A 13,586-nucleotide genomic window follows, 5' to 3' on the forward strand; every position below is an offset into this window, starting at 1 on the left:
TATGCGATCTCCTGACAAGAGATCAAAACAGCTGGTAAGAGGCTGCGGTTTTCTAGGTGAAGGACTATCCTATCCATATCACTATTTTCTGCGGTGTATTTCATGTGTGATGTCACCTCTACTTAGGAAGAAGAGGCCTTTTATATTGTGACCTTCCTCTGAAGAACAACAACATTTGTCTATTACTCTTCACTCTTACGGACTTTCTATTATGTTTCCACTGAGTGGACATTCATTCTGCTTTGATCTCATTTAGCGCAGTTTTTCCGTTTTAAATATCTAATGAGAAGGGACCTAGGAAGTCTAGGTCTTCTTCTATTCCAGACATATTTACCAATTATAGAGTTTAATATTGTAAAAAAGCCTACGTGCAGGAAAGATCTGGACAGCCGCACACAGGAATGAGCAAATAAAATCTTCTTTATTCAAAACGTGGCATAAAATCAGTACATGACACCGCTGGAGCAATACAGCTTAGCAGCTAACGCGTTTCATGCTCTTGCGGAGCGCTTACTCAAAGCTGACTTACATAAGAGTGATAACCACTTTTATACATAAAACATGCATATCACATGAGGACTTCCGTGTCGTTAGTAAACATGGCAGATGTATATATAAATATACATACATATATAAATGTTTAGTGCATGTAAATATAATATGATACAGTAACCTAGCCCTATGAAAATATATATACGTATGTGATTATAATATACTATAATATAACCTACTTGTGGAGTATATTGGATATTATAAGTGAAAAATAGATTAATATTTGTGAATATACATGTATGAATAAAAAACAAAATGCAATGAACTAAATGTAAAAAGAAGAAAGAAAAACGAATACATATAAGGTGTATATAGAAACTAGATAATGTTCAAAAGACTATTGTAATGGGGGACTGAACTGCGATTGATATCCGCATTGTCTCAGTGAAACCCAACCAACCGCACCAAGATCTCAAGCAGCAAATGTACACATAAACATTGGACAATTGGTCTGTGCGTGTGTGGTCTTTAATCACCGATCACAAAGTCTAAAAATAAAAAACATAAACACAGCACATATCAATACCCTCAAAAAGCTAGTTTGTGTATATGCACATGTAAGTAGTTTCTCATAACATCAAATGCATTTTTTTTAACTCAAAGCTGTTAGATACTGTACCTTGTGTCAATCACACAATACAAATTACTACATAGTTGAACCATTTCTGAAAAATAAAAAATAAAATGAGATGAATAGAACTTAAATTCCAAACCTACATTATTATTATTTCTGTTATAAGGTGTGGCGGTGAAAGTGAACTATAAGTGAATAAGTGAATATATGGGACTATTCCACACCTAACAGACCGGAACTCTCTAAAATGGTTTTTAATATAGACCGTAAAAATGACAGTTTGTTATACTTGTGAATGGATCATAGTATATAACAAAAATGCCCAAACATTTGTGTGGCTACCGCTAAAAACAAGGGCCTGTTGGATTCATTAAGACTTAAAGATGAAAAGAAGAGAAACGGATTTGTCAAAACAGGTTTGTAGATTATATTCCTATCCAAGTATATGTGCGTGTATGGTTTATGAAACATCCACATACATAAATAACTTGGAAGGATGTAAATACCTTGGACATGACAAACTATTAGAATTGACGCTGGATGATTTATTCATAAAAATGGGAAACATCCCATTCAAAGTTTAACCCCGACGGGATCCTAGTGTCCAATAGAAAAATCCAAAGGACTTCACGCTTGCACAGTGTTTGAAATCTCTCACCTCCTCTCACTGGTGTCGTGACCCTATCAATACCTTGGATGACTAAACTGGAGGTGTCTTTATGATGTGTAAAAATCCAGTGTTTCGCTACATTAGTCAAGTTGTCTTTTTCAATGTCGTGCAAGTGATCGTACAACCGATCCCTGAGGCGGTGTGTCGTGCGACCAACGTACTGTACCTGACAGATAGTGCATGTGATGACATATGTGACAAACTTGGTGTTGCAGTTTATGAAAGTTGAAATTTGAAACTCTTTCTTATTGCTGCAAGATTTAATATGTTTGCCTGTTTTAATGTAACTACAATAGTTGCAGGTTTTAATTCCACACCTAAAGTTGCCAGTAAAGGTGAGCCAATTAGATTTGGATTGGTTGGTCAAAAACAGGCTAGGAGAAAGAGAGCGACCTAAAGTGGGTGCTCTGCGGGAGACTACTTTAATTCCTTTAGAAAGAATGTTGTTATAGGCTGGATCATTGTATAGAACAGGAAGGTGCTTGATTATGATCTTCTTAATTTTAATAAATTCTGAACTATACGATGTTGAGAAAACTGGAACATGAGGGGAAGTATCCGCTTTTCGTGTGGTTTTCTTATGTGACTCTTTCTTCAAAAGTGAAGATCTAGAGATAGATCTTACTGTGTCAAGTGCTTTATGAATGAGTGTTTCTGTATAACCTCAGGCTCTGAATCTGTGTGCCATATTATTGGCTTCAGTTTCAAAGACTTCTGGGGAACTACACAGACGTTTCAATCTTAAAAACTGTCCATATGGTATCCCTCTGATCGTGTGACTGGGATGTGCAGAATCGGCCCTAAGTAAAGTGTTTCCACTAATGGGTTTTATGTAAAGACTAGATTGAATTATGTCTTCCGCACCCACCAATTTTACATCTAAGAAGTCAATAGAATTAATTTGTAGATTACCTGTAAACGTTAGATTTAGCAGATTGTCATTAAGATATGAAAGCCAGACATTTAAATTTGCTTTTTCATCGGATGTGATGAACAACAAATCGTCTATGAAACGACAGAAAAAAATCGTGTCCATACGACGGGGGCTATCTGGTCCAAAGATGTGGGACCTCTCCCACCAACCCATATATAGGTTGGCCAGTGAGGGTGAAAATTTCGCTCCCATGGAGGCCCCGCATCTTTGGAGGTCAAACATGAAGAAGTTGTGCGTCAAAAGATATTCCAAAGCCTGCAAAATAAATTCCAGAAGAACCAAAGAAAACTTGCCTGCTTTTTTGAGGAAATAGGAAACCGCTTGAATACCTAAGTGGTGCGGGATGCTGGAATATAAGCTGGTAACATCGCAGCTAATCCACCTAAAGTTATCCTCCCATTTTATGTCTTGAAGCTTGCTCAACAGATGGTTGGTGTCTCTTATGTAACTAGGTAGGCTGGTTGTTAGGGGCTGTAATTGGGAATTTATCCATTCTCCTAAACGCTCGTTTAAAGAGCCTATGCCAACCACAATTGGTCGTCCCGTAAGGGGATTCAACCCCTTATGGATCTTAGGCAAATGATGAAATACCGGTGTTATAGGATGTTCCGGAATAAATGATTCCTTATCTTTAGATGTAAATATCCCTGCTTGCACTGCTCTATCTAATAGTGTCATAAGTTCTTTCTTAAAGGGGGTAGTGGGGTTAGACGACAGCCGTTGATATGTATGTGTAACCAATAATTGGCGTAAGGCCTCTTTTTTGTAAACCTCTGCTAACACTGTAACCATCCCACCTTTGTCAGCGTTTCTAATGACAATCTGATCATCTGTCGACAGACCTTTAAGCGCTTGTCTCTCCCTGATGGTCAGATTGTCCTGTGTTAGCTTCTTCTTGTTGCAGCTGCGAGCCAGGCGCACTAAATCCCCCTCCACCATTTTTTGGAATAAATCAAGATCTTTCCCTCTGGATGCCACCGGGTAAAAGTCCGATCTACCCTTGAACGGAATCTCATGCTGCATATTGGTGGGATCCCGAGAGGATTGATCAGATTCATCCACCAAATCGATTAAATCCTGTAAAGCACAGTTTTCAATAAATTATTTGGGTGAAGGTAAAGACTCACCTGTATCGCAGCTGTCAGTGGACCTATTAATCTCATCTGATGAGCAATCAAAGAAGTGTTTCCTAAGGGTTAAAGATCGTAAAAACTTGTTAATGTCCAAGATTGTTTCAAAAAGGTTAAAATGTCGGCTGAGACAAAAATTCAAACCTCTTGCCAAAAGTCTAGTTTCATCAGGGTTAGGTGGCCTTTTGGACAGATTAATAACACTGTACTTCATCTCTTCGACTTCTCCCGCAGCGTGTAGCGTGCGTTGTTTGTGGTGTTTGTGTTTCCTGCCCCCTCTTCTTGTCTTTTTGTGGAAGATTTCTTTTTCTTGGTTTGTCCCGACCTGTGAGTGTTTCCTGGGGGGCGGTTGTTGTTCGGTCTGGTTGACTCTGAAGAGGTTAAAGATCTGTCGAGTGATGAGTCTGACATAGTGCATGCCAGAGTGTTGTCTGCTGATTCTCCTTCATAGTCTGAAAAGCTAACTTATTTGCCCCGATTTCTGCGCGATCCGCTGGAATTGAAAGGTGGCTTGTTCCAGGTGTAAACCTTTTTATTTTCATAATCATCCTTGTCACGAGGCATTTTACCTTTCTTGGTATCAATTACTGTTTTTTCCATTCTGTCCAATTTCTTATTCAATCTTTCATCAAGGTCTGCAAAGCCTTTAACAGTCTGTGAAGTAACAAGATCTTTCTGTATCGAAGATATATCCAATTGCAATTTTTCCGTTTCTTTTTTCTTTGAGGCAATAAGGATTTTCATGAGTTTGAAGGAACAGGTATCCAAAGTGTCTGTCCATTCCTTCTTAAACTCCTCATTAAATAAATCTGAGGTAGGAAATTTTTTGATCCTTAGTCCTTGTGGGATATGTGAAATCGATAAGTATTCCGTCAAAAAGGTTATATCCCAATAAGCTCTAATTTCTTTGGCCATTAGTTGTTCCAATCTCATGAAAAGACGTATCAATTGAACTTCATTGTCTTCTGACGATTGTAATGTGTATGCTTGCAATGACTGTCTCAGGGGGTTGTTGGAAGGTGCCGTGAGAGTTCTGCTGTAAACTGCTTCAACAGCAGGTGTCGGGGTACTGGTGTGATCCATAGTGTGGTGCCAAATGTGCTCTCAAACAGTAAAGCCAAAGATAATCTTTGAAAAGTCAAGGTTTAAGCTGAGGTATTCCTTAACAATGTGGAGATGCAGCTGAGCTGGTGGAAAAAATGTATAGCAAAAGTCCAGATACATAGGATTAGACAGAAATAGTTACCACCGCTCCAGGCAAATCAGTTAGCACCGCATGTCATCAGCCTAGCTAAACTAGCACTGAGATCTCATGCAACTAGCCGTCAGCTGCCCAGCATTATCTCATTAATGCTGGGTAATGTGATATGCATGTTTTATGTATAAAAGCGGTTATCACTCTTCTGTAAGCCAGCTATGTGTAAGCGCTCCGCAAGAGCGTGAAATGCTTTAGCGGCTAAGCTGTATTGCTCCAGTGGTGTCATGTACTGATTTTATGTCACGTTTTGAATAAAGAAGATTTTATTTGCTCATTCCTGTGTGCGGCTGTCCAGATCTTTCCTGCACGTATACAATTGCATCAGCAACTGCCAGCACCTGGAGCTCTCACCTTTTTGCACAGTGGAAGACAGGAGACTTGAGCCTGATTTGCCTGGAGCGGTGGTAACTATTTTTGTAAAAAAAGCCTATCGGTATTCCATATGGTATCATTTGAAACAGAAACAACACCCTGGGCAGTACATTCATCTTTACAACTCCAATTCTCCCCAACCATGAATGAGCAATCTGGGACCATTTCTGTAGGTCAGATCTAATTGTGTTCAAAAGGGGCATATAGTTCATACGGAATAATGCGGTCAGATTTGGTGTGAGAAAAATACCTAAATATTTCATTTTTCTCGCCTGCCAACTAAAAGGAAAGGCTTGTTTTAAATGGGTCACAGTGGAAGTGGGAAGAAATAGGTTTAGGATTTCTGATTTCGTCATAATCATTTTGAAATTAGAGATGGCACTGTACGTTGAGAATTCTGACATGAGGTTAGGGAGGGTTATCAGGGGTTGTTGTATATAGAACAAGATATCATCTGCGTATGCAGCGTACTTTTGTTCTGATTTACCTGTGACTACTCCGTGAATATCTGGATTCTGTCTTACTATAGAAAGGAAGGGTTCCAATGACAGGGCAAATAAAATTGGCGAAAGAGGGCAGCCTTGGCGTGTACCGTTGTGTAGGGTGAAGGGGTCACTTAATGTGCCATTTATGCGTAATTGTGCCGTAGGGTGGTATATTGTGCTATAGCGTGGAGATTTGGGATAGAAGAGATGTACTAATTGCCAGATGGGTCAATGTTGCCATTAGAAACTCCCAGTCCACCCTATCAAACGCCTTCTCAGCAGCGGTTGAAAGCAGAAGGGTGGGATGGGAGGATCTGCAAACATGTGCCATCAGTGAGAGGGTGCGAAGGGAGTTGTCCCTTGCTTCCCTACCCGAGATAAAACCCGTTTGGTCTTTTGAAATCCATTGCGGGATCAGGGGAAGGAGTCTATTTGCGATAGTTTTGGCATATAATTTAGCATCAATATTCAGTAATGAGATGGGGCGGTAGCTTCCACAGTCACTGGGATCTTTACTGGGTTTGGGGATGACAGTAATGTGTGCATGGATAGTCTCAGGTCGGAGGTTACCACCCTTAGAGGTCGCGTTGGCGTAATCGGTCAAACGAGGTAATAGTATGTCTGCAAAGGAGCGATAATAAGCTACTGTGAATCCATCTGGTCCTGGTGCTTTGCCATTAGCCATGGCCTTTAGTGCAATGCGTAGCTCCGAGGTGGTAAGCTCCCCCTCTAGCGAGGCTAGAGTCTCAGATGAGAGTTTAGGTATGTTCGCACGTGCCAAGTATTCCCTAATGAGTCTCGTCTTTTCATCTTGATCTGTAATCAAGTGTTGGACATGGTACAAGTGTTGATAAAACTCTCGGAATTCCTTAGCTATATTAGGCGTGTCGTGTACCATAGTGGCTGAAGAATTTTTAATTTTTGCTATGAAAGAAGCGGTTTTTCTTTGCTGTAGGGAACGGGCTAGCAATCTGCTTGGCTTATTTCCCCATTTATAAAAATTTTGAGCTACTATGCGGGTCTGTTGCTTTTGGTCTATGTGGAAGAGAGATTTCAATTCTCTCTTCTCAGTCAGGGTGTGAAATGGTGGAATGGTGAAATGTGCGCTCCCTTTTTTTCCTGGCTCCTAATTCTATTCATTTGCCCCGAATATGGGCCTTGTGAGCTTCCCATAGCGTCCCTGATGAAATGTCAGGATGTGAGTTCTCCTTAAAATAAAGAGATAATTCTTCACCTATCATTTTTTGTCAATTTCATCAGTGATAAGTTCCTCATTCAGTTTCCAATTAGTGGATTTAAGGGGTAAGGATGGGATTTTAACAGTGAGCATGATCAGGACATGATCAGATATGGGAGAGGTTTCAATTACAGATCTCACTAGTAAGGGTAGATGATGATGGTCTATAAGAAACAGATCAATTCTGGAGTAGGTCTGATGAACCTGAGAATAATGAGTGAAATCTCGTTCCCATGGGTGCAAAATCCTCCAGGTGTCTACTAACTGGGATTCATGCAAATGTTTGCGAATGTATCTTAGGCGTTTATGTGACATACTAGAGCTCCCTCTGGAGGTGTCTAAGACAGGTTCCAGGGGTGTGTTGAAATCCCCAGCAAGAAGAATGCACCCACAGGAAAAGATATTTCAGTTTCTTAAGTGTAGAGGCTATAAAACCTGCCTGATCACGGTTAGGAGAATATAGAGTCGCCAAGGTACAAGGCATACTGCCCAGGGTGCCCTTCAGAAACAAAAATCGTCCTGATGGATCACTTAACATGGATTCTAGTGTAAACACAGTTCCTCTTCGGAACCCAATGGCCACGCCTTTTGCCTTATGTATGTCAGAAAGACTATAATACCACGGGGTATTGTTGTGAATAGAGTTTTACAGAGGTAGTATGTGTAAGGTGGGTCTCCTGCAGAAAGATCACGTCTCCCCGCAGGCGACCCAGCTCTCTGTATAGACTATACCTCTTTCCAGGGGCGTGTAGGCCCCTTACATTAAATGAAAGTAGGTTTACTGTAGCCATGGGGACCAAAAGATCCGTGAACACTGGTATCTCGAGGAGTTGGACCTGAGGCAGGGAGAGAAGGGTTAGGATGAGGAGAGGGATGGGAAAGGGGAGTAAAAGAGAGAGAAGAAAGGAAAGAATAAAAAGTAGAGAGAAGAGATTAGTACCACATAATGAAAAAGGTGCAGACCACGGGGGGGGGGGGGGGTGACTGCAAGTGCACGCATAAAACTGCGGGGCAAAAACAGGATGCACATGAGGTCCAGCACCTTCACATCCACAACCCACAAAATGGTAGGAACATGAAGACGCAAGGCCACATAGCCCCTATTGAAGGGGGGGCGATGGATCCTGGGCATCCAGACACGGGCTCCAAGGGGAGTATGAGCAGTGTCCCGATGCCCCGGCGCCGACACCATATGTTAAGACAAAAATTAACCTTAATAAAAGAACACTAAACATACAACACCAGGTCGTTACTGAACAACCACCTATATGGAACTTAGAACAAAAAGCAAGAAACCCAGGACATAGTCCACTGACCTAACCTAGATCGACACACAGCAAAATTAGGTATATATAAATAGACCTATCTCAGGACTTTGATGGGCCAGGTATACTTGCTGATAGAAGGTTTCCATGGGAAGATGATTCTTAGGGCAGCAGGCCCGAGGCTCAGTTTGGATGGGGCGATGTGCCAGGCGCGGAGGTTCGATGTTTGTGATCTACCTTCTGCCATTTTGGTTCAGAGTTACCAGGTAAAGGCGGTATGACATCTTGCCAACCAGGAAGCTCCGGTGGGGATATGTTCATGTCCAAGCAGAACTTCTCCAGGTCCTCTGGAAACCGAAGGACAGCCGTTTTGCCATCTTTGCTTGCTACTAGAGCTGCCGGGAAGCCCCATCTGTATTTGATAGATGCATCCCGCAGCTTTTCCCGTGAGGGGACGTAAGGCCCTACGTCTCTCCAGGGTCTCCCTTGCCAGATCCGGGAAGAAGGAGAGAGTTGCACCGTCAAAGTTCAGTGATGTGGCCTCTCTGGCTTTTTTCATGATAAGTTCCTTTTCGGGGTAGTGGTGCACTCTGCATATAACATCCCGCAGAGTGTCGGAAGAAAGATTGCGGGGGCGGAGAGCCCTGTGAACTCAATCAATTTTCAGAGGGTTGTCTGCAGCTAGGCCCAGGAGGCTATTAAAAATACCTTGGATGGAGGGGAGAAGGTCGTCATCTCTTGTTGCCTCTGGAAGGCCTCTAATCCTGATGTTATTGTGCCTGTTGCGATTTTCCTGGTCCTCTATTTTGTAGAGGGCCATCCTGTGAGCTATGGAAAGTTGGCGGGTAGACGTCTGAAGGGTCCTAATGGAGGCCGCGTGGCAATCCAAAGTTGTTCAGATTCCTCCACTCTCTCTAGCACTTGAGAACGGTCAGAGCGTACCGCGGAGACCTCTTTCTTGATAACCCTCTCAAGACTCAACAACATAGAAGCTAGATCTGTCTTGGTAGGTAAGTCACTCACCAAGGCCGCGAACCCTGAGCGTGTATGCGTGCTCTTCTTACCTTCTGATCTGGCCAAAGAAGCAGGAGAACAGCGTCTGAACTCAGGCCTGGTGCTGGAGGCGGAGCCTGCGCCGGAGCTCACGCCATGAGGCGAGCGGCCCAGGCCATCCATGTCCTCCATGTCCTGTGGTTCCGCAGATAGGAACCTCTTAATCGAGCCAGCTGAGGTGCCTTTTTTAGGCAGGGGCTTGCCAGATCTTTTCCTCATCGTTACTCGGGCAGTAGCGGTGATGATGTGTCGGTAGAAGCTATTCGTCCTGTGTCGGCGCCGGAGCTCAGGGGAGATGCGTCCGCTCTACAGCATGCCAAAACCACACCCCCGACTCTAATTCTTATTTAATGATAACACCTGCCTAGTCTCCCCATCTTCAGTTATGGCCTAGTAAGAACACTTACATGGTGTGCAGCATGTCTGTGAAATATTTCTGGCTGTTGTCTGTAACATAGAAAACATTTTTTTTCACAATAAAATATGCCTCCTCTCTATCTCTGACATAATGGCCAAGTACAAATTCTTGATTCTTGCAAAACAAAAATACCTCAATTGAACTGCTTACAAACTCTCCAGCCACTGTGCTATATGTTTGGCTGTTGTCTCTGAAACATAGCACTGATTTTTTGTTCTGGAATATGGGTTTGTGATTTTGAGGTGTATTGATGCACTCTGGGTTGACATTTTGTTAAATGTTGTACACAATACAGTGTGGTATTGAAAAGAAGATCACAAGTTACAGTATGTGACTTAGTTTGATGTTGTTTGGTAAATAAAGTTGATAGCATTAGCCTTTTTTCACAGTATATACTTACTGATGATATTAGCAATATTGTCTCTGCTACTTCTACAGCTCAATTATGGCCTGGTACTGTGACACATAAAACAGCTCTCTTTGCTAAAACTATCTAATAAAGACCTTTTTAAAAAACGTATTGAGTTGCTGCTGCTGCTGCATGTAAACCAATGAATAATGTAAAAGTAAACTAAATTATACATGATGTTTAGGTGATGCCATAATACAGTGTCACTTATGCTGTTGCTGAGTAGTGTTCTGTAAAACCAGCTTGAATGCATCTCCCAAGTATGCTTAAAGGTACAGTGCCTTGAAAAAGTATTCATACATGTATTTTATTGGGATTGTATGTGATAGACCAACACAAAGTGGCACATAATTGTGAAGTGGAAGGAAAATGATAAATGGTCTTCACATTTTTTTACAAATAAATATCTGAAAAATGTGGTGTGCATTTGTATTCAGCCCCCTTTACTCAGATACCCCTAACTAAAATCGAGTGGAACCAATTGCCTTCAGAAGTCACCTAATTAGTAAATAGAGTCACCTGTATGCAATTTAATCTCAGTATAAATACAGCTGTTCTGTGAAGCCCTCAGAAGTTTGTTAGAGAAATATACAATCGTGAAGGTCAAGGATAAAGTTGTGGAGTAATTTAACTACTTCAGCTCTAGAAGGTTTTACCCCCTTCCTGACCAGGCCATTTTTTGCGTTACTGCACTGCTGCGTTGCTTTAACTGACAATTGAGTGGACATGCAACGTTGTACCCAAATAAAATGTATGTCCTTTTTTTCCCACTAATAGGGCTTTTTTTTGGTGGTATTTGATCACCTCTGCGGTTTTTATTTTTTGCACTATAAACAAAAAATGACTGACAATTTTGAAAAAAAAAAATCTTTTTTACTTTCTGCTCTAAATCACATCCAATAAAAACATTTAAAAAATATAATTTCTTCATCAATTTAGGCCCATATGTATTCTGCTACATGTTTTTGCACAAAAGTTATAATGTCTACAAACTAAGGGATAGATTTATGGACTTTTTATTTTTTTATTGTATTTACTAGTAATAGCAGCAATTTTTAGCGGGACTAAGTGACACTTTTTGGGGACTAGTGACACCAATACAGTGATCAGTGCTAAAAAAAATGCACTGTTACTGTATAAATGACACTGGCAGGGAAGTGGTTAACATCGGGTGATCAAAGTGTTAACTGTGTTTCCTGGGAGTGTTTTCTAACTATGAAAGGGATGGCCAAACTGAAGAAAGACAGAGATCCATATCTCTGCTTAGCAGTAACACAAAAACTCTGTCTTTCTTACTAGCAGAACGGCGATCTGCCTTGTTTACATAGGCAGACCGTCAATCTGCCAGGTTTCGGACCTGCTGAATGGCTCCCGCTGTGTCCAATCACAGCAGGAGCGGGTCTCCAGTGGCGCACACGCATGCCCCAGAGCCGAAAAAGGAATCACGTACAGGTATGTGATTTTGCACTCAAGGGCCACCCTGCCATAGTAAATGTATGTGGAGCGGTCTTTAAGTGGTTAAAGCAGGGTTAAGTTTTAAAAAATATGCACATCACCCTGAACACACCATCCTAACCATGAAACACGGTGGTGGCAGCATCATGTTGTGTGGATGCTGTTCTTCAGCAGGGACAGGGAAGGTCAGAGTTGATGGGAAGATGGAAAACCTGTTAGAGTCTGCAAAAGACTTGAGACTGGGGTGGAGGTTCACCTTCCAGCAGGACAACAACCCTAAACATACAGCTAGAGCTACAATGGAATGGTTTAGATCAAAGCATATTCATGTGTTAGAATGCCCCAGTCAAAATCCAGACCTACAGTGCAAAACTATTCACCCCCCCTTGGATTTTTACCCATTTTGTTACATTACAGCCTTTAGTTCGTAATTAGAAAAATTAGTTAGTAATTAAAAAAATATATACATAAAACTATTTTTCAGAAATAAAAAACTGATAATTGGCATGTGCGTATGTATTCACCCCCTTTGTTATGAAGACCATAAAAAGCTCTGGTGCAACCAATTACCTTCAGAAGTCACATAATTAGTGAAATGATGTCCACCTGTATGCAATCTAAGTGTCACATGATCTGTCATTACATATACACACCTTTTTGAAAGGCCCCAGAGGCTGCAACACCTATGTTGTTGAGAAGTACAAGTCAGGGTTAGGTTATAAAAAAAATGTCCAAATCTTTGATGATCCCTAGGAGCACCATCAAATCTATCATAACCAAATGGAAAGAACATGGCACTAGAGCAAACCTGCTAAGAGATGGCCGCACACCAAAACTTACGGACCGGGCAAGGTGGGCATTAATCAGATTGGCAGCACAGAGACCTAAGGTAACCCTGGAGGAGCTGCAGAGTTTCACAGCAGAGACTGGAGTATCTGTACATAGGACGACAAAAAGCCGTACGCTCCATAGAGTTGGGCTTTATGGCAGAGTGGCCAGAAGAAAGCCATTACTTTCAGCAAAAAACAAAATGGCACGTTTTGAGTTTGCTAAAAGGCATGTGGGAGATTCCCAAAATGTATGGAGGAAGGTGCTCTGATCTGAGGAGACTAAAATTGAACTTTTTGGCCATCAAAGAAAATGCTATGTCTGGCGCAAACCCAACACATCACATCACCCAAAGAACACCATCCCTACTGTGACACATGGTGGTGGCAGCATCATGCTGTGGGATGTTTTTCAGCAGTCGGGACTGGGAAACTGGTCAGAGTTGAGGGAAAGATGGATAGTGCTAAATACAGGGATATTCTTGAGCAAAACCTGTACTACTCTGTGTGTGATTTGAGGCTCGGATGAAGGTTCACCTTCCAGCAGGACAATGACCCCAAACACACTGCTAAACAACAGTTGAGTGGTTTAAGGGAAACATGTAAAATGTGTTGGAATGGCCTAGTCAAAGCCCAGACCTCAATCCAATAGAAAATCTGTGGTCAGACTTAAAGATTGCTGTTCCTAAGCGCAAACTATCCAACTTGAAAGAGCTGGAGCAGTTTTGCAGGGAGGAATGGGCAAAAATCCCAGTGGTAAGATGTGGCAAGCTCATAGAGCCTTATCCAAAGTGACTTGGAGCTGTGATAACCGCAAAAGATGGCTCTACAAAGTATTGACTTTAAGGGGGTGAATAGTTATGCACATTGACTTTTTTCTGTTATTTTGTCCTATTTGTTGTTTGCTTCACAATAAAAAAAAAAATCTTCAAAGTTGTGGGCAGATT

This window comes from Aquarana catesbeiana, linkage group LG02 (genome assembly GCF_042186555.1).
Source record: "Aquarana catesbeiana isolate 2022-GZ linkage group LG02, ASM4218655v1, whole genome shotgun sequence".
Classification (NCBI taxonomy): domain Eukaryota; kingdom Metazoa; phylum Chordata; class Amphibia; order Anura; family Ranidae; genus Aquarana; species Aquarana catesbeiana.